At 41.7% G+C, this 27283-nt stretch overlaps 1 protein-coding gene across 2 annotated transcripts in view; it reads right to left on the bottom strand.

Moving 5' to 3' along the window:
- CDH13 (cadherin 13) overlaps positions 1–27283 on the bottom strand; it is a gene marked incomplete at its 3' end in the record, with an annotated part of 1052451 nt that overhangs the window by 771201 nt on the left and 253967 nt on the right. The window lies entirely within an intron of this gene.

Raw genomic sequence — 27283 nt, 5'->3', positions numbered from 1 at the left:
GATGGGGGAAATATCACTTTTTAGGGGACCATCTTAGATGAAAGACATTAAGAAATACTGTCTAAGCTACGATTTAAATCATAAATAGAAATAGAATAAAAGAGTCATTGGAAGAGGGAGCAGCACATATGAAAACTCCTCACCTGCCTTGGGTCATCTGAACACCAGAAGCTTGACTTCTAGTCAGGCAGACTTTACCCAGGTGCGGTATATGTAGCTTTAATTAATGGGTTTTTTTGAAGGTAGTAAAACATTAGATGATAATAAATAGCTCAATTTTTTCTCTCTATGGAAGATTGAATTCCCCCAAACAGCTGCCACCATATATTGTATCTCATGCTCTTCATGAAACGTGATGGTGATGGTAACGTGGTAGAGTCAAAGTTCCATCTCCTTGAAACTCAGTGGAGCTTGTCACTACTCAACCACTACAAAATATGGCATTTCTGTCCACCTTGTACTCTGAGATCTCCACTCTTGGCAGCAGCCACCATGCTCTGAGGGAGTTTAAAGCCACATCTGGGTGTTCCAGCCAAGAGCCAGCATCCACTACCAGGCACATTAAGGAGCAAATCGTAAATGATTCCAGACTCCAGTTGTTGAGTTACTCCCACCTTCAGCTGCCCCAGCTGGCATTGTGAAAAACAGATGAAAAAGTTCCACTAAGCCCTCATGAATTGAAGTTTCACGAGTAAAATAAGTGACTGCTGCTGCTTTAAGCCACAGAGTTTATGACAGTTTATTATACAACTATAACTAAACACTGGAGTCAAAGCACAGCAAAATGCAATATCCTACCTCAGTCATTAATGGACCTGTGACAACCCTTCATCAACACAGCTGAGAGGGAACTCTGGTTTGATTGGTGTCTTCCTGTCCATGCCTCGGATTGCTCTGAGAGGTCCAGTAAATTGACTAAAGCTAAAATGATGGGGAGCAGCAGAGTTAAGTTTCCTATCTAGCTTATCAGTGGCCCAAGCTCATGTGCGTAAAGAGCTAAGAGATTTTGCTTCCACCCTCTAGTGATCTACTGAAGACTTCTAGAGAAGGAGTCAAGCCCAAAGCCAAGGATGAGCTTCATAGCAGAAGGAAGAAAGTGGAGACATAATTTCTAAGAATTTTTGGGGGATCCAAAGTGCAAGAAATAGTTTAGCAAAGTCAGGACAGGCTAAAGGTGGTTCAGGGCAAGGTTTATTATTTAAGTCAGTGTCCCCAGTCAGTGCCTCTAAAGTTTCAGGAAAGCAGAAACTGGGAGTGAAAAAGTTTGATACCTTTAAAGGCATCATGAAAGGGTGAGCAAACTATGGCCCACTGGCCAAATCTGATCCACAGCAGTTTGTGTGTGTGTGTGTATGTGTGTGTATGTATGTGTGTGTGTTTATAAATAAAGTTTTATTGGCACATAGCCATGCCCCTCATCTCTGTATTATCTGTGGCTGCTTTTGTACTACTATGGCATGGAGTTGAACAGTTTGCACCACAGACCATTCGGTCCACAAAACCTAAAATATTTACTATCTGACTTTTCAGAGAAAGTTAGCAACCCTGTCCTAGTGGAATGTGTCAATTTATCCAAGATAAAGCTGTACAGTCTAATTAGTGTCTTTCTAATTGTTTTACTATTGCCTGGAATTTCACCAACTCTCCTACTGTTATCCTATGTTGATCAGAGGCTCTGCTTGGCAGTTTTGCAAGTCTTTGTTGAATTTTTTAAATGGGAAAACTCATTATTACCTAACAAGAGGAGTTTGTAGACAAAATGTTCCAACAGATGGATTCCATGGAGAAAACAGAAAAAAAGGAAGACAAGTCCTTGGTGGGAGAAGGCTTAAAATCACTGAATCAGGGAAGTGTATTATTGAAGTTACAGGCAGAGAGATACAAGAATAGACATCGGTTTGCCTTATGTAGAGGTTATACACTCAAGGTCTGTAGCCCATATCTGGCTCTCTGACATGTTTTTTTTTTTCATTTGATATGGATCCAATGTTTAAAATAATGTCTACATACTGGCAAGCGCTTCAAGTTAACTGTCTCAGCACCCATTCCTAAGTCCCTCCTCCCTGGCCTGCGCCTATGAAATTTATTGAGGAGGAAAATACCTTCCTAGGCTTTTGTGCAGTTAAGGTGACCACATGACCTGTTCTAGCCAATGAGATTTAGGCAGAGTCTTTTATGGCTTCATTCCAGGGCAATGGTTGGCTTTCCTCATAAAAGGCTGGCACTGCCTTTCCCCCTCTTCCTTCCTTGAACACAGATACCATAGCCGTTTTCCAGCTTTCCTTGAGAAAAGGGGAACCAGCAAGACTGAGTCTGGACTCCTATCCGCAAGTATTCGCAGGAACAGTGTAGCAACTGTTCCCCTTTGCACGCTGGCTGCGGGTGCCCTGGGTGGCTGCACTTGATCTGAGCCATTTCTCTAATATTATATCTCCTCTCCCCTCATTGCAAGCTCAGGAGCTGGAGGATGTGGCTGGGAGCTAACAGAGGCAGCCACCAGGAGGCCAGGGTCTCTGCTAAGTGCTGCTGCCCCTCTCCCTCTCAACATGGGGATCATACAGCACTCATCTGTACTTCGTGATGAAAATAGTTTGGATCTCTTAAGATGATTAAAGTATAAAAAACAGAAACAGCAAAATCCACCCACTTGAGTAATCAGAGTATTATTCTTACATGGTTCTAAAGTCTCAGGGGATTTTTTTTTTTAAGGAAAAAAGAAACATCTACATTTTTTTCAGGTATGTATCAATGAGTGTCTCCAAAGGGCTTTAAAAACAAGAATTACCAGTTCTAACAAAGGGGTAAAAATAGCACTAAGAACGTCTGGGACGGTTTGTCCCTAATAAAATTCTAAATGTTAGCTGGCTCCGTTACTCACAGCTTTCCCTCAGCACACACATTCTATATCATCATGCATTCTGAGCACACCAGCACGGGGACTGGGAAGGGGAGGTGCTATTGTACAGAAAGCCCCACTTTCTGCGTTGATAACAGTACCTCGCTTGCTTTCCTGGCACGCCTTGGGTTTGTCTTAAGAGCTCTAACATAGGTAAAGAGTGGGGTTTTTTTTAAGGTGCTAGAATAACCTCAGGATCCACTTGACAACACAGGATGGGATGTAACAGCTCCAACTAAGGACCATCACAGAAATGAAAATCAGAAACCTGTAGCAACTGAGAAAAAAGGAAAATGTCACCATAATACATATTGTTTTGATTGAATTACTAGATAGGTTTTGTCCTAATTCTAAACTTGTTCTGTTTTTAAATGATGCTGACTTTAATAAATTGGGCAGATGGGGTGGTGAGAGTTTTGACATTGTTCCTGAATGAACAAGGCAGCTAACCGGCATTTTATCATAAAACAACCACACAGATAATCTTTATGTTCTGTTTGGCTAAACCTGGGTTTGTAGATTCTCCTCCATCTTCATACAGAAAAACGGTATACAACTGGTTTCTCCAGGAAATAACTTACTTCATGGTTTCTCCTCCATCAACTTTGGTTGAATGTAAGAAGCTCTGGCTCACGATCTGGATTCTGGAGCCTGTGTTCTAAGACTGGGACAGCACTGTTCAGGTTTATATTTCTGTAACTTGTACACACTGGTCTGAATTCTACCTTCTAGAGCAGTGATGGCTAACCTATGACACGCGTGTCAGAGGTGACACCCGAACTCATTTTTTTTGGTTGATTTTTCTTTGTTAAATGGAATTTAAATATATAAAATAAATATCAAGAATATAAGTCTTTGTTTTACTATGGTTGCAAATATCAAAAAATTTCTGTATGTGACACGGCACCAGAGTTAAGTTAGGGTTTTTCAAAATGCTGACACACCGAGCTCAAAAGGTTCACCATCACTGTTCTAGAGGGAGAGAGGATAGTCCCATTTCTTCTTCGTTAAAGCAGTTCCTCAGAGACTGGAATCCCATTGTCATGTGTCTGCCTGGCTTTGCCAGTTCCTTATATGACATAGTTGTCTAGTCAGAAATAAATGTAGTTTGCCAATGGCCTGTTTAAACTATGAGGAAGAAAAGCAAAAATGAAAACCAATGCAACTAAATGTTGGTTCTTTGAAAATATCAAGACTGACTTTTTTTAACTAGACTGACCAAGAACAAAAGGGAGGAGACATAAATCACCAAGTTAAAAAACAGCTGGAGAAAAGCATTTGCTAAAATCTAACATTCACTCATGATAAAGACTTTCAACTAACCTGGAATAGAAGGAAACTCCCTCAAAATGATAAAGGGTATCTACAAACAGCCTGCTTTTAACACCATAGTTAATAATCTGAATGCTTAAAACACAGAATGCTTTACCCCTCGGATCAAGAACAGAACAGTGATGTCCACTTTCACCACTGTTATTCAATACTGTATGGAGGTTCTAGCCAGTGCAAATAGGAAAATAAATAAATATATATATATATATATATATATATATATATATATGAAAAAGAAAGATGGTATGAGATAGAAAATGCATCCTGATGCTCTTGAAGGCTTCTGTCCAGCACAATACACAAGGGGCACTAAAGCAGAGACTTCACTGTGCCTGCCCAGCATCCCTTGCTCTCCCAGGGGAATCACCCTCCTCCCACGGACTCTCAGTCCTTATAGATAGAATGGCTGACTCTATCCCTGGTATAAGAGAGGGCATTTGGGTTTAACCCAGACCAGGACCATCGGCTTATTTGGTCTTTAGCTAATAGATGATCCATGGAAGTGCACATGACCCATGTGAACTTCATTCTGAACTTTCATTTGAGCTGTGGGGGGAAATATAGCCTCTCTCCATTAGAATTGCTATGAAGATAGAGCTTGAGCCTGGAGCTACTGTACTAGTAAACTACCTTTACTATAAAAAAGTGGGGAGAATGGAGGAAACATAGGAGAAATCTAAGCAAAGAGATGGAGACAAAGTCCTGGTAACAGGTGGTGTCTGAGGCTATATACCCTGCCAGTCTTGAAGCCAGGATTCTTCATGGACTTCTTACATACATGGGCCATGGAATACCCATTTGCTTTGGCCAATTTTAACTGACTTTCTGGCATTGGTGATGGAAAAAGTCTGACTAATATAGGGATAATGCCACCTGCCACGCCTTGATTTTCCCATTAGCCTTTGCAGATCTCACCATTACCCTCTTAGAATTCACAAATTATGCTTTTATAATTCCCCTACTAGAATATAAGTCCCGATATAACCAGGATTATCTTTGTTTTGTTTTCTAGAATATCCCCAATGCCTAGTACACAGTAAATATTCAATCAATAGAAATTTATGGATGGAAGAACCTACAGATGAATGAATGATGATGAACGGATAGATCTGTTCAGAATTGAACTAGGGTTAAAAGTCAGCTTCATTGGTCTTTAATTTCTATGACTCATCTTCTCTATACTACTAATCTCCTATCTACTCACACCTCTCTTGTCCATGATGTTTCAAAAATTACAGAAGCTGTTGCTGAGATTGTAATCACAATTTTCTCAGTGTCCTCTGTGACAAATAATTCTAGTCCTATAGATGTGAACTTACTTAAATCAATAAGGTGCACTTTTATCATCATTTCAACTTCCTTTGACTCCAATTTTCTCCTATTTATATTTTTTAAACCCTTTTACAGGGTGATGATTATCTTCTTTGATCATAAAAATGGAGGTAATCTGAGTCTGTGGTTCTGCACTTACTCTACCCGCCAGCATAACTGCCTAATTGTCTGTACAAATAGCTTCTCACTATTGTTGGCTTATCTGCAACTTGCTATCATCAAGATCCTTTAGGTGCTCATACAATTGTGATGGGTCATGCCCCTCATATAGACCTCAGTTTATTTTATGTGCCTTCTTTTAAACCAATTTTATTAGAGAACTCCAGATTTTTTTCACAAAATTCCTCTTCGGATATTCTCTCTCTCTCTCTCTCTCTCTCTCTCTCTCTCTCTCTCTCTCTCTCTCTCAACTTTGGACTTTACATAAAATCAATAGGACACAAAGGAATGCATTGTCTGAAGGCATTTAAACATGAGCATCTACACAGAAATGTCTAACATATTAAATATGAATTACTTGGGGCTATTAATTAAAACAGAGGCAAAAAGGCTTCTGCTCGGAAGTGCTTTGAACACATCCTTTAAAGCCCAGACTGCCTGTTTTGTGTTATAATTCAGGCAGGTCTTCATGGTAGTTAATTGGCGTTTGAGAAGATGATGTATCAGTTCCCCTCTGATGGTCTACACTAAAAAATGAAGAGCAGTGAAACGTGCCCCCATTTTGGAGTGTGTATATCAAAAGGCACCTTAAAGTGCTTCGTACGAAATGAATGAGGCAGGGAAGAATCTATTATACAAGGAGCTGTGCAACCATGCTGTCTGGGATAGACAGTCATCAAAACTCACATGAGCCCTTTCTGCAAAAGCACCACCTGGAGCACGTGGCACCCCAGAACACAGTCCTTTCACCTCTTCAACAGGCCCTGTGGTTTAGGGGGTGTTTTAGATGCTGTCCACTGTCCTCCCCACTGTCAACCCAGCACTCTCAGATTTTTTACCAAGGACTGCAGTCTCCTGGGTCCCTGTATTTCAGCAGAGAATAAAACGATCACTGTATATCACTTTGATAAGTTTGTAAAGCATGCTGCCATCTTTGGGAAGGAAGCTGCTAAAAAAAGATGCCTTCGTTACAGTTCACAAAACCATTTCCAAAATGTGCCCCTTCAGCCCTATAGACGCCTGTAAAACTTACCCGGAGAAACACTGTCACAGAAATGCATTCTCCCCGTAAGTGGAGAGCACGCTTTAGACTGTTACATTACACTACTTGGATATTAAATCTATATCCTAAGACTGTCTTAATTGACCATAAAAAGGACAATTGAAAACACAGGATTTGATCACTGCACATACAACACTAGCGCTATAACAACCAAATTAGGCTATTTTGCAGAGAACTTCAGGCCTGAGGTCTGTTTAAGCTGTCTCAGGGTTACATTTCATCAGCAATCTAAAAAAGCACCAGGATATTAAGTAAATTAGGATTCAATGAAAGTTTAGACCATTGCACATCAGACAAATTTAACACTTGCTTCCATCCACCATCCCTAATAAGGGTGAAGAAGGGAGAGAAAGAGAAACATCTTACATGTTTTCTAAGGTTTAAAATTGGATTGGACTTGCTCACGGTGGCACCTTTTGGTATCGCTGGATTTAATGATGCTATAAATAATGAGTTAAACAAATTTGGAGTCTGGTAGAAGAACGCAGGCACCATCTTGTAGCAGAGAACACAATGTCTAGATGGAGCATATAACTTCTCTGCGCTCTCATGAGCTGTTGATTCTGGGATGCCACACCCCAACCCCTCCACACTGAGTAAGAACAGGCTCTGCTTGCATCAGTTCTGACAGGCTTCAGAACAGACGGATTGCTTTACAAAAATCATCACAACTTCACTTTCTTTTTCTGTTAGTTTTTGGAAATATTTTCATCTGGAGGAAATCAGACTTGTTAACGACTGGTAGGTGCCTAGATCCTTTTAGAGAGAACAGTAATGGAAGGAATCATGGTTAAGACACTTGCAGGTGGTTGAGCTGGAAAAACTGGCCTATTCCACTATTTACTAGCTGTGCAACAATGGAAAATCTGCTTAAAACTGCTAAACCTTAGAACTACTAAATACCATATGTTTAGGCTCCTTCCCCCCACTCCATAATAGCATTTACCTGAAGACATTATTATGAAGATGGCATGGATTAAAATATTATATGAAATAAATAGTACTCAACACACCTTACATATTATTATTATTATTATTAATGAAGCGGGTCATGGTGGGGGCTGGTATCAGTTGTACCAGACAGAAGCAAGCTCGCTCTAGAGCAGTGGTTCTAAACCTTCCTAATGCTGTGACCCTTTAATACAGTTCCTCATGTTGTGGTGACCCCCAACCATAAAATTATTTTTGTTGCTACTTCATAACTGTAATTTTGCTACTGTTATGAATCATAATGTAAATATCTGATATGCTATATGTGTTTTCTGATAGACACGACCCACAGGTTGAGAACCGCTGCTCTAGAATCTCAGGAAGCTTCTAGCAAGAAGCTGCCAAATCACTGGTAGAATGGAGGCAGTAACTGAACCATTTTTATTTCTCATAGCTCTCGTCCTCCTGTCCTCTCCCATCCTTGGCCTGACCATGCCATGGCTCCTTTCTTTCTTTTTAGAGACCTGATTTTTTAAGAGCAATTATAGATTTATAGAAAACTTTAGAGAATTGTACAGAGATTTCCCATATACCCCTTACCCCACACATCCATAGCCTCCCCCATTAACAACTTCCCCAACCAGAGGAGGACATTTGTTAAAATTGATGAACCTACATTGGCACAGAACTCACCCAAAGCCCATAGTTCACATTAGGATTCACTCTTGGCGTTGCACAGCATGTGGGCTTTGACAAATGTGTAATGATCTGTATCCACCAACAGTGTCATACTGAGGAGTTTCTCTGCCACAAAGTCCTCTGTGCTCTGCCTTTTCATCCCTCCCACCCCCCAGCCCTTGCTCCCCAGGGCCTTTCAGTGCCTCCGAGCTCTGCCTTTCCTAGTACGTCACATAGTTGGAACGACACAGTATGGAGCCTTTTGGGATTGGCTTCGTTCACACAGTGATATGCATTTCAAGTTCCTCCATGTCCTTTCATGGCTTGATAAATTATCTGATTTTAGTGCTGAATAGTATTCCCGTGTCTGGGTGTGTGGGGTTTATCCATTCACCTGTGGAAGGGCATCTTGCTTGCTTCTAAATTTTGGCCATTATGAATAAAGCTGGACCAATCCACAAGCAGGTTTTTATGTGGACGTAAGTTTTCAACACCAAGGAGTGGATTGCTGGGTCACGGGGGTAGAGTATGTTCAGTCAGTCATTGCTCTTTCCATGCGGCACTGCCTTGCACGGCCAGAGAGCTTTCTCCAACTGGTGCTGTCAGCCTTTTAAGGTGAGGCACACACACCCGGGCTCCCTTGCCCCAGATGGAACTCTGAGCTTATGCTGTTTCTCCAAGTTCCCCTTAAGGATGAAGGTTCACTGACTCCCGTTGGTAACCATCTAACTAACACGAGCTGCACCAGCTAGCTGCCTTTCCTTCCCTGTCTCAAGCCCTTACAACTCCACCTGTGTCTCCTTCATCTCCAAGTAAGCTAACTGCCCTCTCACCTGTCAGGGTCTGCTCTTGGTGCCCAAAGCCAGCTAATCCGCAGTGCTCCCTCCTCCCCATCCACACCCTGATTCATCACACCAGGCACTTTCCAACTCCAGTGGCTGCTGCTTGTTTTACATGCTCTACTGGCCTTGGCGGCACAATCTCCTTCCACCTGTTCCCCCCTGACTGCCTCGCGGACCTATTCACAGGTGGCTCTACTGGCTAAGGACTTCCACCCTGTTCCTTTTATTACAGCCCTGGGTGGGGGTGGGAGGAGCAGGTGTCAGGCGCAGGGCTGGGAGAGAGAGGCTCTAAGTGTAGCGGGTCAGGACACAGTGTGGGCTGGAAGAACATACGCCCCCTCTGGATACCTGTGGATGTCCTGACTAACCAGCAGCACACGTCTGCAAGAAAATCACAGGTCCACACCTTTCTCCCTCTCTTTAGACCTATTACCTGCCATTTGAGGGGGGTGAGGGAAGGGGGGCTTACCTGTGATTTACTTTGTATCAGAAAACACTTTTTAGACAATTTTAAAGTCAATTTTAAAGTTTGGGCTGCATTTCTACTGAGGTGTTGTTGTTTTATTAAACTAGCATTTACTCAGAGAGCCTCATTCACTAACACAAATAATGAGCTCACCCAGCCCCACCCATAATTTTATGCATTTTTAATTAAGACTAAACACAGATTTTTACAATGTTTAGACAAAAGTATTTGAAGGGACACACTTTTTTAGGCACTAATATCCTTAAATGCATCAATAGAAGAGACAAATTATATTGGTTTCTTCCTCCCAGGGACCAACGAAGTATATCTAGCTAAGAGCATTTTAATTAAACTATGCACTTCCATGCCTTTCATATTAATCACTCATCTCCTTTAAGAAACTTCTTAACCTCGCAGAGGATTTTACACTAGATTGAGAGACCCAAGCTATATGGGGACACATCATCCTGTTTGCATTCATTCATGCATTTATTTCATAATTGTCTGAACTCCACTTATGTGTTGTGGAGACCCATAAAGGTTTTAGCACCGAGTAGAAAATTTTAATTTAGCTGGATCAAATTTAGTTTCTTCCCTGTGTGGCAGAGGGCTCCAGTAATGTCAATCCCTCACCTTGATGAGTTTACTAAATAGTTAAAAAACAAGACAAACATGCGAAGAGTGACCTATTAACACAAAGGCAGAGCTTCTGTACGTCTCAAAGAAGGGACACAGACAAGGAATGGAAGGAGGGCGTGGGTTGGAGATTTGGAGAGAAGAGTGAAGCAAAGTTGCTCTTTCTGCAGGTAACCATGGTGATGGCAGGAGGGGACTGCTCAGGAGAGGGCAAGAACAGCTGTCAAATTAGAGCGATGAGAATTGGGGGGCTCTGAGGGCTCTGCAATGAGGGTTGGAGTGGGCCATGGTCAGATAATAAATCACTTGCACTTTAGCTTCAGGAGGAGTGCCTGGAAGTCCAGGGTGGCTGGACAAGGCCAGGCACTGAAGCTAAGGCTCCAGGACATCGGCTGGTGGGCAGCTCACAGCAGGCAGATGGTGAGGATCTTGGGAAATTTAGTGGCAAAAGGATTCTGGGGCCGGAGCCTGAGGCACCCTGGGCTTGGTATGAGCAGATGAGCAGCACTCAGGCCCTACAGGTGAAGCATGGCAGTGAGAGAGGGGACTAAGAGGAGGACAGAACCCTTTGAATGCCCACATTTACCAGGTGCCATCTGCGTCAAGGTGTGCAAGCACTGCCCCTCTATGAAACCTTAGAACATCTCTATTATACATCTGAGGGTTAGCCCATTTAATCCTGGCCATCATGCTGTGGGGTGGATACTATTACTCTCCCCATTTTACAGATGGAAACATAGAGTCAGAGAGGAGGAAGGATTCATCCAGGGTTGTACTAGGCGCAATAGACAACTTCAAGGTTCAGATTTCAGCCTCTGCAGAGCCCTTTCCCTGTGACTTTGTCCTAAAAAAGGTAAGGGCAAGCTCAGCCTGTATGGCTCAGTAGTTGAGCATTGACCTATGAACCAGGAGGTCACGGTTCCATTCCTGGTGAGGGCACATGCCAGGGTTGTGGGCTCAATTCCCTGTAGGGGGTATGCAGAAGGCAGCTGAAGGATGATTCTCATCATTAATGTTTCTATCTCTCTCTTCCTCTTTGAAATCAATAAAAACATTTTTTTAAGAGGTGACGCCAGGATGCTTTGGACATCAGGGAGCCATTGCAGTTTTGTGATGAGGGGAGAGGCATGATGAAAATAAAGTGATAAATATAGTCATACTCAGCTGAATAGACAAACTTTCCTAACTCTTCGTTTTCCTCTTTTGGCAGATGTTTATTTTTCACACAAACCACGTTATGCCTCACACCCAGAAGAAATGTGTGAATGAATGAAAATTGCAAAGACTAACAGTGCTCAGGGAAGCTATAGAATTCAGTTACAGATTCTCCAAGTTCTGTTTTGGCTCTGACCTTCATATGACATGGAATCTCAGGTCCCCTCACCTTGAGTGCTATAGCCCAAGAGTGATGGGGCTGTCTGTGTCCTGCAGCTGGGCTGAGCTTTGCATCTACATCAACCTTAGCATATTTACTGCAGACTTCTGGTGGAGAGCTTGCCAGCCAGGAAAACAACACCACACACACACACACACACACACACACACACACACACACACACAGGCACACACACACAGGCACACACACACAGGCACACACACACATCCCACTTGCTGCCCCACTGACTGCACAGTTTAGATCTAAATAAACTCATCAGTTAGGAAGTCTGCAGCATCCTTGGCCCTCAGGGCCAAGAAATGAACACCCTAACTGTGCTCTGAAGAAGAATATAGGGCTTTGGAAATCCCATTCTCTAATTCAGTATCCCCCGAACCAAAAGGTAATCCTTTTATACAGTGTGAATCATACTAGAAATGTTCAGAGAGAAATAACAATGTCACATGACCACCAATAAGCACCAGTAAACACCCACATGGCCTGTTTAGTGGATTGAGACTAGGAGCCTGGGAGCCTCCTTATAGGACAGAACGCATTTTCCAGCCGGCATTAGCCTTGAGATTAGAGTTTAATGAAACAATCACTAACACTGGAGGCTTGGGCCAAAGAACCTACAGACTCCAGGGAGCTCCTGGTTTGTCTGGGGAAGACATTTATCTAATAAACCATGAATAAATAATAGGAAGGAGCGTAAAGTCAAGAGATGCAGAGGAACCAAGGGACAAAAGGTAGGGAATGGATATATAAAAAGATGCTTTAAAAGCAATTTGATGTTTTGACTTTGCAGTAGACATTTATTCCTGGGGAAACGCTGTCATCTGTGCAGAGAGAAGCAGGCACAGGGCACTCATTGCTTAATGTCAGCCAGAATAGGTTGGGTTATGCAGTGATAACAAAGAATTCCAAAGTCTCTGTGACTGAATGACAAGAATTTATTTCTTGTCTATGCCCCGTGTCCATGCAAGTCAGCAGCAGGATTCTAATGGTCATAGACACCCAAGGACCCAGGTAACCAAGATGACAGTGTCTTATGAGATGTAAGAAGAGAGGACTAGAGAATTGAGCACTAACAATGATATGCTTTGGCCTGAAAGTGACACAGGTCACTTCCACACACATTTCAGGGGTCAGATCCAGTAACATGGTGATGGCTAACATTAAAAAGGCAGGAAGTATAATCTCTTAGGGCCAGGAAGTAAAAAAGAAGCAGACAGTGGTGAACATGAATACTTCTACCACATGTGTAATGGTAAAAACTGAGAATAAATGCCTATCTCCTCATGTGCATATCATGTGTAAAAACATCCATTTGAAAGAATATTATGCAACAGTTAAAAAGGACTTGAACATTTTAAATGCAAATTGCAGAAAACCTCACATAGTAGTATCATAAACTGCTATGTATCAATGTCCATACATATGTGTATCTAAATATCCAGAAAAAGCTCTGGAAAGATGTCTGTCAAACTAATAATGGTGGTTACCTTTATGAGAGGAATATGGTTACAGGGAGAAAAGGGGGACTTCTGTTTTTTTGAATTATTTAAAATAAAAATGAATCCATATATAGCCTCTAAACTTTCTTTTTTAAAATATGTTTTAAAAAGGGCATTCATGGCTGATAGCTGGGTAGCGCTTATGCTAACCTGGGGTTCCATGTTCATCACAGCAAGGTGCACTTTGACTCTTACATGCTGCACCAGCCATGCACTGAGCAACCCTGTCCATGTGGGAGGAGCTTTCATACCAGCTGGGTTCTACTTGGTCTTGCATCTGGCACTTGGTGGACCATTTTGAAATGTTGATTCCAGGGAAAGGCATCTTTTCTCTCAAGTTCTATCTACTCATCACCCTGGGCACCCATGGGGTAATATCCTGGGGAGTGTCAAGGTTCCAGATGTTTTTTGTTCCTTCCTCATTTCAAAGCTGTCCTATCTTCTTCGCATCCCTAATTACTCTTTCTCAGGATCCTTCTCTAGTCTGAAGATAATGTGATCCAATAAAATCATGGATCCAATAAACCCAACAGATATATTATTTCCCCCAAATAGTTTATTGTTTTAAATTAAGCAAAACGTACAATTTTCTAGAAGGGTATTAGAGAGAAGCATTGGTGAATTTCAGACACAGGGCAAGCCAGTGAGGAAATGGTGAGGGGCTGGATTCATGCCCTCCTGCAGAAGAGGCTGTGCCCATGAAGGATCCTCTAATCTTACTGTAGATCTGGTTTCAGGTACAAACAGAGGTAGTAATATTATAGGCTGAAATTATGAAAAGTAACTTGGAACATCCATACATTGAAATGCTATCCAGCCATGAAAAAGAAATGAGCTTTCAGGCCACAGTAAGATATGAAAGAATCTTAAATGCATATTTCTTCATGAAAAAAGCCATGCTGAGAAGGCTACATACTATATGAGTCTGACTATATCACATTTTAGAGAGGAGAAAACTATGATGGCTATAAGAAAATCAGTGGTTTCCAGGGGAAAAGGAGAAGAATGGGTGAAGCATAGGGGATTTTTAAGGCAGTGAAACATCTGTATTTACCATTAGATGGATACATGCCATTATGCATTTATTCAAACCCATAGAATGTGTAACACCAAGAGTGAACCCTAACGTGAACTATGGACTTTAATTAATAATAATGTATTGATATTGCTTTATTTATTGTAACAAATGTGCCACACTAATATAAAATGTTAATAATAGAGGAAGGATGAGTGGGGGAGTAGGAGTATATGGGACCTCTCTATATTATTCGCTTGATATTCTGTACGCTTAAAACTGCTCTAAAAACTAAGATTATTAATTTAAAAACTTGAAGGATTTAAATTTAAAAAAAGGAATTCAGAACACTCAGACCATGGTTTGAATTCAAAGACACACTATCTCTCCTTTGAGAGGAAAATACTTAAAATGTTCTTTAAAAATGAGACTGGAGCAGTCCCCATGCAGACCTGCTGTGGCAGGAAGAGCTGAGAACCAAATCTTGATGGGGGACCCCTCCTCACACACTGACCCAGAGGTGGCTGATCCGGGCTCTTCCTCTACTTGGAAACAGAAAATCCACAGGAGGCAGCACAGATGTTGTCATGGCTTTGACCTTACCATGAACTTTCTTTTACAGTTTTGCAAATTGCAAATGATTTGCTTTTCTGCAATGTTTTGTTTTTCCCTTTCCAAAGAAATATAGACCACTGGCTTCTGTCTCCCAATCCTGCTAATAATAGAGAGACGGGTGGACCCTTCGTAGCAGAGGCGAGGTATAATTTGGGAGAACTTACTGCATCTCTATAAACATTAGCTCTTGACCAATTCAATAAATTGATTATGATTAAAGAGAGGTTTGTGAGGCCCTAGGGAAGCTAAGGAAGTCCTCTGAGACCTTGTGAGGGGCAAAGGGGGTGGTCACAGGTAACTCTGGGTTTTGCCTCCTCCTCCCAACACATACCTGTGTGCACTTTGTTCTGTTTTCTTTTTTGGACTATATTGTGATGAAAATTCCTTTCAAAGAAAGGATTCCACTCAACTAGGTGATTGTCAGATATGCTTTCTGTTTCTAAAATTCTACATTTCAGATTAAGTTACTGAGTAGACCCACTGAAGGATCTTGGGAAGAAACTTCTACTGAAAGCTTTACTATGTTGAGTGGTGCGCCCCCTCGCCCCCCACCCCGGCCAAATCCATGCCCATCCAGAACCTCAGAAGGTGGCCTTATCTGGAAATAGATCTTTGCAGATGTAATCACTTTAATATAAGGTCATACTGGGTTAGGGTGGGCCCTAAATCCAAAGCCTGGTGTCCTTATAAAAAGAGGAGAGACACACAACACAGAGCAGAGAAGAAGCCAAGGGTTATTCACTTGAATTCACTAGAGAGGTAGCTCATCCGAACCGAGATGCGGGTGAAGTATGAAAAAATGCCCACTGGACTTCACAGACTTAGTTTAGAAAAGTAAAATTCTCAGTAAGGTATTATATTAACCATCTGTTGAAATGATAATATTTTAGATACACTGGGCTAAAGTACATCATTAAAATTAATTTCACTTCATTCTTTTAACTTTTTCAATGTGGCTACTAGGAAATTTAAACTTATGTGTTTAGACACATCAGAGCGCACTGCTCTAGAAGATACATGGTCTCTGATATATTTTCTTTAGTCACTATTGTGAACACTTTTGTGCAAGGAGTTCTAATTTTCCTTTACAAGTATTTTTTTAAAATATGTATAAGAATTCTCACACACAGAGGGTTCATTTTGTAACATTCTAATATTTTTCTTATGGTAAATTTTCCTTAAAAATAACTGTCATATTTTTAAAAAATTAATGTTTCTCTTAAGTGTTTAGATATATTATGAAATGCTGTGTGACCTTGGGTAAGTTGCTTAACTTTGCCAGGCCCTAGTATCATTACTGGTAAAATAAGTAGGTCTAGAGACGATCCATAGATCAGTGGTTGTCAGCCTCTTTCTTTCTTTTCAAAATACTGGGTGATTCTGGGAAACTGCCATCAGTATTAGCAGTTCCCTGGGCTAATGGTGCTGCTTCTGCTTCTTCCCACTTCCCCTGGAGAATCATTGCTATTCGTTTCACAGACTTAGTGAGAAATTTCTAGGGAAGAGTCAAAGTGCAGTGATTAGAGCCAAAGCCCATGGGATGTTGGAGCCATGGAGGAAGCCCAAGTTCATCCAGTCCAAATGCTGTGCTTCCTCAAGGGACTTATGGCCCATAAGGGAATTATGGCCCAATGGACTTATATGCATGCATATGAGCATAACTAATGGACACAGACAGTAGGGTGGTGAGGGCATGCGCTGGGAGGTGGGAGCAGCTTGGGAGAGGTCAATGGGGAAGAAAGAAGACATATGTAATACTTTAAATAGTAAAGAATAATAAAAAAGAAGTAATGGACTGCTAGTTTAGTCCCCAGCTGGTCAGGAGCAGGAGGCTGGCTCTGGTAAATACTGACTAGTTAAACGTGCTTCATGGCGCATCATGCTGTGACAGGAGGGGAGGCTGGGTGACACAGAACTGCAGAGCATGATTACTCATGGGGCAAAGACCATCCTTTTCTGTCTTAATTTACCACAAAGTGTAAAAGGTCAAAAGATTTGGAGGGCTGTGGATTAATGAAAATGTCTAGGAGAAAACTCCCAATTTAAGTTCAAAGTCATCACTTCAACCTCTCTTCAGAGAGAAGATTCACTAGAAAGCTACTTGCAATGGCTTTGCGTGCCAAAATGCTCTGAAGAACCAGAATTTCCAAAAACATTTACATGCTTCTGAACCTGCTAATGTGGTAGATGAGTCATACTGTTCTCTTCTGTTTAGACCTGAGGTGAATCAGGGTTAGATCAAGTCAAGACTGACATAGGTCTGTGTTTATTAGGAAAGAGGCCAAGTTATATCTAGTTGTTTTTTCCTTTAAATTTCACTCTAAATTGCTTGCCACCTTTTGAAATATCATAATTAGCACTAGTTAATTTGTGTGCTTCAATATTTTAATGACAGGTTATAATTTTAATGGAAAAAAGCAGTTTAGAAGAAAACCACAGGATCCTGTGACTTCCAGGAGAGTAGAGAAGACGGACAGTGACCAGGCTTTGGAGGAGACAGAACTCACAGCCAGGGCCCGAGTCTGATTCGCCTCTTTCTACCGGAACGTCAGGGTTCAGGAATCTGTATAACCTCTCCAAACCTCAGAATTCTCATGTGTGACACACAGCTAACAAACCTGCCTCAGTAAGGAACATAAGGGTTATTCCAGGCTCCTCACTGTAAAGCCCTAACGCTGTAAAGGTCCATTCTCTTTTCCCTGTGTACATGGCCCCCTAAAGTGAGAGGAAATATGTTGAGTCTGGGATCCACATGAAAAGTTCCCAGGGCAACTGAACTGTGAGAAGCATTACCCAGAGGTTATCAGGACTAGGAAAGCAGAATCATCCAAAGGATGAGGTGAAGGCTCAAGTACCATGGATGAATGGGAAGGCGTGGAAGGGTGTGTAGCTGGGAGGCTCAGAATCAGGGAGGAACTAGATGGAAGGAATAGCTGAGGACAAAGCTCAGAGACCATGACCCAGTGTTCCTACTTCATATGCTGGCCAGTCTGCGGGGAACAGGAAGAGCATTGGCAAGCCCTTCATAGGGCCAATCACCACTAAGTCACTTCTGCCCCCAGGTAGGACAGGCCCAGAGGGGGTGGTGACTTATACATCTCAGGTCTGAAAAACTAATGATTCAATAGGGTGTCCCTGTAAACTCAATATAACCAAGGTGTCCAGTACCACTGCTATTGAGGATCCACATGTGATTCAGTGTCTGCTGTGGGTTATCCTATTAATAATTGAAACAGAGGCTTGAGAACTGGTTTCACCACTTACTGCTCATGTGATTTAAATTCCCTAAGTTCCAGTCACTTTGTCCATACAACAAGCCCCCCACCCATTACCTTCCTTTAGGGTTGCTACCAAGGTTAAAAGAAATAATGGATGAAATATGTAGACACAGTACCTGGACTAGAAAAAGTTCTCAATGGTTGATAATCACAAAGATGAAAATAATGATGTTGATTCCATTTTTTGTAGCTTCTCAAAAACCTATCAATGTGTTCAGACTTCTCACTGTTATGTATTTCTCTCTTTCTTTTTTTTCCTTTTTCTTTTTGTTAATCCTCACCTGAAGATATTTTTTTCCATTGAATTTTAAACAGAGTGGAAGGGAGGGGTAGAGATAAAGAGAGAGAAACATCGATGTGAGACAGACACATTGATTGGTTGCCTCCGGCACATGCTCCATTGGGGCTAGAGATTGAGCCTGCAACCAAGGTACATGACCTTGATCAGAATCAGTCTGCGGGTGAATGCTCTATCCACTGAGCCAAACCAGCTAGGGCTCACTGTTATGTATTTCAAAACCTGATGTAGCTAGTTCACCTTCTCCCTACAAAACAAACTAAGAAAGACAATCTATGAATTTTGAAAGAATATCTAGATAGAAATAAAAAAGGTCAACCAAGGTGGTCTTAAATGGAGGAATCTACCATGAAAGACTCCAAAGGCAGAAAACTAAATCAATTAATGAATGAACAGTGAATGAATGCCAACACGGTATGGCATCTCGTCAGTAGAAATGAAGATGACACTGATTAATGGGTAGGTGAAGGTATTGGGAACCAAACAAAGAAGCACATGAGGAAAGGGGAAAGTGAGAGGTTAAGAAGCTAAATAGATTCCAGGTGAAATGAGTAAATAAATCCCAAGGAAAGAATAAAGATGAGAATTAATCAGGAGTGTGCTGAGCCGTGGCACTGCCAACCACAATCAGAGGTCTTCTTAATTGCTTGTCAAAGACCAATGCATCCTGGCAAAATTATCCTCAACTAATGCTGGGCCTTTTCCCGCCCCAACGTGGCTTCATTTATCATGATTAAAAAACAAGTCAAAATTGATTTCTGTTTATTTTATAAAGCAACTCCTAAGGGAACCCTTCTTCCCAATAGGTTTGATCATTTTAATCTTAGAAGAGGAACACCCTCAGAACATGTTTTATTGGTTTAGAAGGTTAAGGCACATAAATATGTAAAGTCTATGGGTATTATGAAAAATGGCAGTCAAACTTTCACAAATCACCTCATATTCATCAACACAAGCCCTTTATATTTCTTTCCTACGTTAAAATGGGCAAATTAGAGACAATTTCTTTCCTAGTTTAATATGGGCAAAATGGCCCAAGCTTTGGACTCAGACAGTTGCCTTTTTGATTCTTAGCGCTCTGCCAACCAATAGCTGTGTGGCTTTGGGCAAGTCACTAAAATAAATCTCTGAAATTTAGCTGAGGGAAAATGAAGTTGCTAATACATCTCAGATTTTCTGGGAGGATTAGGGGTCCTGTGCATGAAAAATATTGGCACAGAAAACCTGCTATCTTAGCCTATTACCATCATCCTAGAGAAAACACAAGGTCAGCTTGCCCTCAGCTTTGCTCCCTGGCTACCCAAGAACCTCATTTATTCATTTACACACACACACACACACACACACACACACACACACACACACGAAAATCCTCTGTGTTCCACCAACATTTTGTTTATCCTGTAAATCATATTTGAAGGACTGCAAGGAGATTCCTAATTTGGGGACTTGCATTGCTTACAAACAAGCTATGACAAGTACAATGAGACAATGCCAGGAGAAGGTAAAAAACATCCTTTTCTCCTGTATAGACATTTTACTCCCCAAACAGATTCTAGAGACCAAGCTCTCTTTCTGGAAGTATAATCACAGCAAAAAAAAACAATGTCAAAATACATCTTGGCCCATGTGAAACCATCTCATGAGGGGGCATTAATGTGATCTCCAAGTACCTAGAAATTCCCTGCAGCTTGCTGGGATGCCTGATCATTCTCAGATGCATTTCCTTGATCTGAAAAGACCCTATTCCTAGGATTTAGTGCTTAGGACTTTCCTGCTCCTTTTGGTTTATGCTTAATCCTCACAATTAATTCCAAGCCTCCTGCCTGGGGAAGTTTCTGTCATAGAATTTCTTGACATTTACCCAGCCAGAAAAGAAGTGATTGATGCTTTCCTCACTCTTCTGCACCAAAGCTGAAAGGCTGGGCAGAAATATCACCTGCCTCAGCACCGGCCTCTCCTAGGCTCACCTCTTGACCCATCTTCTTGATGTCGTCCCTCACGTCTCCTCGGGGACATTGCTCAATCAATTACCCTCGCCTTCTCTCCCATCTTCAATCACTTCCTCTCCACTGGCTACTTCCCGGCAGCTTACAAATATGGTTAAGGCTTATTTATTCTGGGAAACTAAAAAAAAATAGAAGCCTTCTTTTCAATTCTACCCACCTCTGAAGTTATTTCCCTATCTCTTACCTTTCCAAGGCAGCTGAGCTTTTTGATAGAGTTCACTCTCTATCTGTCTTCTCTATTTCATCGCTGGTGTACTCCTCGAACCAGGGCAAACTGCCTTGCAGCCTCATCAATTCGCTGAAACTCTTGCAGTAATGATCATCAATATCCAAGTAAAACTCAGCTGCAGAGTTTATCCTGCTTGGCCTGTCTGTGGTATTTTATTTATTCTTATGGTCACTCACTTATTCACATTCTCCATGTGGTGAGCACCCAGCCAGCCATGCTTTCGAAAAGTATGTGTCTGCCCTCCTGGTTTTTAGTACTCATCAGGAATAGGGGATATTGGTGAGGGCGGTGAGTACTATGAAAAAGGGAAGTGCTGTGGAATTGGGCCACCTTCAGAACTGATCTTAGAGTAAGAGAAGGCGGTGTTTTGTTTTTTTTCTGATGGCATTAGCTTTTAAGTGGAATTTAAGAATTCATGATCTGAAAGGGACTCAGAGGGAATGGCAGGCATATAGGCCCTGAGGAGGGAAAGAACATGGCATGTTTGGGAAAGTGAACACAGGGCCATGTTTCTGGGTGCGAGAGACAGGGAGAGAGAGAGAGAGAGAGAGAGAGAGAGAGAGAGAGAGAGAGAGAGCAGTGTGAGGTGGGGCAGGAGAGGTAGGGAAGGCCAACGGCTTACACCATGTGGATAGGTTTTGATCTTTATTCTCAAGACAAGAAACACTGATGACACTTCTGCCATGGCAATCACTTGTACACACACCCATCACCCAGAATGCCAGGTCCCAGGATAGAGTGGGACCAATAGGAACAAAATCTCACTAATTCTCAATTCTACTTATGCTGAAAGCAGAACAATTCACTTTGCCTTCTTTAAAGGAGGAGATTGTGGGTTCACATCTTTGCTATCAAAGGAATGCTTTGATGTCATAAGAAATATATATTTGGCTTTTGCTTCTGTTCCTAACACAGAGCTCTTAAATCCCATGGAATTTTCTGGGTGACAGAAGCATCTTCATGGATTCCGGGACAGCTTCAGAATGGGGTTGATCACCAGAAAGACCCAGTCATGATTAAAAACGTGTCACATACAAGCCCACATACATCCTCCTTGGAGGAGAGAGGGGCTTGAGATTGAGTTAATAACAGATCAATCTACATAATGAAGCCTCTATAAAAATTCATAAAGTATGGGGCTTGAAGAGCTTCCATATTGGGGAACACATCCATGTGGTAGGAGGGTGACATACCCCAACTCCATGGGGACAGCAGCTCCTGCGTTCAAGACCCTTCCAGACCATACCCTATGCATCTCTTCATCTGTTTCCATGACAATACCCCTATCATAAACCAGTAAGTGAAAGTGAAGCATTTCCCTGAGTTCTGTGAGCCATTATAGCAAATTATTAAGCCTGAGATATAGCCAAGTCAGATAAAAGTAGGTAATCTGGGGCCCCACAACATGTGATTGGCATCTGAAGTGAGGACAGTCCTTTGAAACGTGGCTCTTAACTTGTGGGGTCTCTGATAACTCTGCATAGTTAGTGTCAGAATGAATTAAACTATAGGATACCCAGTTATGTCCAGAGATTTGTGAAATTGCTTGGTGTGAAAACCCCCATACATTTGGTATCAGAAGTGTGAGTAGAGAAATAGTTTTCTATTAAATATGTTCACAGCTAATGGGTCAGTTGAGAAAAGAACGCAGAAATGTCCCACTGCATGACTATCAATTGATGTGAAAATGTTATCAATAAACTATAAGGTCAAACCCACACACACATTTCAACACACACACACACACACACACATATATGCTACCCACCTGCTGGCATCACCTCATTTATCCCTGAGCTCTTAAATTAGAGCTTATACTAGATAATAAAATAGACACGATATTTGTTATCATCAAATAAATATGAAACTGGGCTTTAGATAACGTAAGAGTTCCGAAAGTTAAGTGCTATTTTATGGTACCTTTCAATTTAGAAGTGCATTGCAGATAAAGCATGGCTTTGGTGTAAACTATTGATGTATTGTGTTGTTAAGATCAATGAATTATTAAAAGGATAATCTTTTAAACACCAAGAAATTGTCTTCCAGTGTACTCTAAGGGCCCTGGGTAAATGCATTACACATACAAATTCACCACTGCCTTGGCTGTAATTTATACAAACTCCAAAGTACCCACCTGACATCACAGAGACTTGATCCTCCTCTTACCTACTCAGTTAATGTGAGCACCTGTGTACTAAGCATGGAAGAAGGCAGGGATCCTTCCACCAGCACTCTCCTCCATTCCTATCATGGACTGCCTCAGCTGCAGAAAGCCACCTTACCCAAGGTTTCCCCCTTCCTCCAGGCAGCCCATGTCCAAATACTGGTTGCAGGCAAGGGCATTCTTTAATAAACAAACAATTTAATAAATAAACACGCTAAACTGCAGCTCAGAATCTACTTCCAAGGGAACCCAACTGAGGCAACAGCCTCATCCAGAATCCTAGCCCCAAATTACTGGAAACAGCTTTTGTCTTCACTCCTCCACACTTTTGTCCATTCAAAAGAAACATTTCAGGACAGAAGGGATTGGCATGAAATATTCAGAGTGATGAAACACAAGGATCTAAAACCAAGGATATCAAAGCTATCATTTAAATTTAAAGGTGAAATAAAGAGCTTATCAGACAAGAAAAACCTAAAGGAGTTTGTTACCACTGAACCAGTATCATGACTGGGCTGTCATTCCCCACTTATCCATTAGACAAAATCCAACCCTTTCATCAAGGTCTAGTTCAAGTGTGCCACCTCTGTCACCATTCCTCACAGTCATTTGCTCCTTGCTATACTCTCAGAGCCCCAGGCACTCTAGAGTACTTATCTGTGCTGTTCAATACATCAGCACTATTTGAGAGAATTAGACTCTGAGCCACATGTACATTTCAAATAGTCTCAATATGCACATTAAAAAAAGTAAAAAAAAAACCACATGTGGGGTTAATTTTAATAATATATTTTATTTAACTTTACATAACTCAAAATTATAATTTTCATATGTGACAATGTAAAAACTGTTCATGAGATTTATCTTTTACAGTTATTTTCATACTAACTCTGAAACCCAGTGTGTATTTGCTACTCACAACACATCTCAGTTGAGCCCAGACACACTTCAAGTGCTTAAAGCCCTGTGCAACTTCCTGTATTGGACTTTGTAGATGGTGAGTGCTTCAAAAACATAAAGTTTAAGTGAGCCCAATAAATTCAATGAAATTACTTTTAAAATAAAATGTAAAAGATGCTACTAAGAAAACAAGACTTAGTTCATTGACTGGTATGCAAAGATATTTGATAAGTGTTTTCTGAGTGAATGAATGACTGGCCAATAATGAAGGAAGGAAGGAAGGAAGAAAGGAAGGAAGGAAGGAAGGAAGGAAGGAAGGAAGGAAGGAAGGAAGGAAGGATCAATACAAATTCATGAATGCACATCTTAGTCACTTTGCCTAAGCCTGGCTCCTTGCTATTTTCAGGACCCTCCTCTGCAGGGCAGTGCATCTGTATCCACTATCCATTAATACTATATAGCATTAACAGCTAAACTTTAGAAGACAGCGGTCTGGCACTTCATAGCTTCTGAGCTTGGACAAATTACTTAACCTATTGGAACCTCATTTTCCAACGGTACCTAAGAAATGGGTACGTATAAAAATGGTATCTAGGGTTGCTTTGAGAACTAAATAAATAAGGCATTTCAGGCAAATGACTTTGAACATAATAGATGCTTAAAAAGTAGTTAACAAAAAGCAAAAAGTGAGGCTGAAAAGATGAGGAAGAGGCAGGTATAAACATAACATGAGGGGGTGTTCTTCCCTTCATTCATGTATTCATTCTTCATTCACTGAATACTTTGTGTACACCTCTGTGGTGGCCAAGATCTCTAACTGAAGGGAGAGTATTGATCAACAACCCCAGCAGATGCTCATGGAAGTCCATTGCCACTTTTTTTGCCAAGACCATTCTTCCACATGCTGCTCCCACCCAGTTACATGAATTACACAGGATGCCAAAGCAGTGTTATTACTGGGGAATTCATGATTTTGGTGGCTTTGGCCCAAGATCTCCCTGACACCCTTGCTGAACTTCCTTAGAACTGCACAACAATCTTAGGTGCTTCCAGCCCATCTTTCTTCCTTCCCTCTCTCCTTTACTCGAGGTCAGATGTGCATCTTGATCTGACGGCTCTCCCAGCCTCCTGGCTCCTTCCTTATTTTCTCTTCCAGGCATTTCCCCTAAGAAATTTCTTGCAGTTTCCCTACGTCTTGGTGTTTGCTTTACAGAGGACCCAACCTCACTGTGCCTGGCACTGTTACAGAAAGTGCTTCAAATACACCAGGGAACAAGAAAGATATGCCTGCTGCTTTCCATGGGACCTTTGTCCTTGTAGGGAAACATCTTAAACAAATAAATAAGATAACATCAGATTGTGAAGTGTGATGTAAAGACAATAATACAGGGTAATGACATGAGGTGAGGTAATCAGGGAAGGGCTCTTTAGGAGGTGATATCTGAGCTGGGACCTGAATGATAAGAAAGCTCCAGACATGCAAAGATTTGGAGCAGAAAAAAAAAAGACACACAAGAACAACATCATGCTAAGACCCTGGGGCAGTAAGAAATTCTGATGTGCTCATAAAATAGACGGATGAACCAGTGAGGCTGGGTCTTAGAGAGTGAAGCAAAGACTGGTTAGAAGTAAAACAGAAAAAAATGGGAGGAATCTGATAATTAAGGGGATGCTAAGGAGTTTGGGTTTGAGCCTAATTATGATGAGAAAAAAGTGATGTTAAGCCAGAAAGTGAAGTGTGTGTGTGTGTGTGTGTGTGTGTGTGTGTGTTTTAATATCCCAAACAGGTAAATCCATAGAGACAGAAAACAGTATGGATGGTTGCCAGGGGCTAGAGGTAGAGAGTTTAGAGACTAAGTATGGGATATGCCTGGCATTTTCTTTTGGCATGAAGAACAGTTTTTAAACTAGACAGAGGTGCTGGTTCTACAACACTGTGAATAGGTCTATTTGGGAATGGTGTCTGGTTGCTCTATGCAGCCTGGATTATGGTTGAGCAGGAAGTCCAGATGGAGGTTACTGAAGTGGTAGCATCGTGTGGGGGCAGAATTATGTGACTTGGATCCAGGTGAAGCAGTGGAGGGAAGGTGGCTCTTGGAGTCAGGACCCTGGAGGAATAGCAGGTGGAAAGAAGCTAGGTGTGCTCAGGAGGCGGTGGTGACTGTAACTGAAGTCTACAGGAAACCTATGTAACCGGAACCCAGCTTGCTGAGGGGTGGTGTGATATCGCCCAATGACTAAAAGTCCCCTGCATCCTGAAAGACATGGGACCTTACTTCCTGGGATCCTGCCTAGAAAGATTGGGAATGGTCCAGACCTGGCAAGTATACCCAACCCAATTCTAAAATAAAGAGGTTGATTTTCCTGTGTATCAAACAGAAAGCCATTTCCTCACCTTGCAAATATGTGGTATATTACATTTTCCCAAGTGTTACCATCTTAGTCAGTTTAGCACTATAACAAATATTATAGACCAGAGGGCTTAGATAACAAACATTTATTTCATACTAGAGGCCCTGTGCATGAAAATTCGTGCACTTGGGAGGGGGGGGGGGATCCCTGAGCCTGGTCTGAAACCTCTTGCAGTCTGGGTCCCCTTGGGAGATGTCCGACTGATGGCTTAGGCCCACTCCCCAGGGGAATGGGCCTAAGCTGTCAGTCAAACATCCCTCTGGCAGCGGGGAGTAGGCCTAAACCATTAGTTGGTCATCCTTAGCGCTGCTGTGGAGGCTTGAGAGGCTCCTGCTACCGCCGCTGTGCTGGCAGCCATGAGCCGGCTTCTGGCTGAGTGGTGCTCTCCCTGTGGAAGCGCAATGACCACCAGGGGCAGCTCCTGCATTGAGCATCTACCCCCTTGGTGGTCAGTGCATGTCATAATGACCAGTCATTCCTGGTCATTCCCCATTAGGGTCAATTTGCATATTACCCTTTTATTATATAAGATAGTTCTGAATGCTGGAAAATCCACAATCAAGGTGCCAGTAAATTTGGTGCCTGGTGAGAATGAGTTCTGCCTTCTTGCTGTGTCTTCACATGGCACAGAGATCATCTTCCTGGAGTCTCTTCTTTCAGAAGAGCATTAATCCCATCATAGGAGCCTCACTTTTATGAACCAATTACCTCCTAAAGGCCCCACCTCCAAATACCGCCACACTGGTGATGAGGCTGCAATGCATGAATTTGGGGGGAGTACAAACATTCAATTCATAACAATTACCCATAGGGAAAATGGGTGCTTTATATAAATGAATCACGTTGGTACATTACCAACAATTACGCACCCATGGCTGATTCCATCCACATTCCAACTTTGTTTACTTTGTAGTCACTTCATTTTGGAGTGAAAGTTTAGCATGGTATTAATATCACTTGCTATTTCTTAGGCCACATTAAAATTCCCTGGATCTATTTTTGCTTTCTTCCCATTTTAAGCCACATCTGTCAAAACTGCTGATGCTAACATATATGTATTTTTGTGATTTTGTCACACATTAAAAACAGACTTTTCTTTCAGATATCTAATTGGCTCTAGTGATTGCGAGATTTATC

This window comes from Myotis nattereri (assembly GCF_964212035.1).
Source record: "Myotis nattereri genome assembly, chromosome: 15".
Lineage (NCBI taxonomy): Eukaryota > Metazoa > Chordata > Mammalia > Chiroptera > Vespertilionidae > Myotis > Myotis nattereri.
The sequence above is the reverse complement of the archived record's forward strand: the minus strand, read 5'-3'. Positions and strand labels throughout refer to the sequence as shown.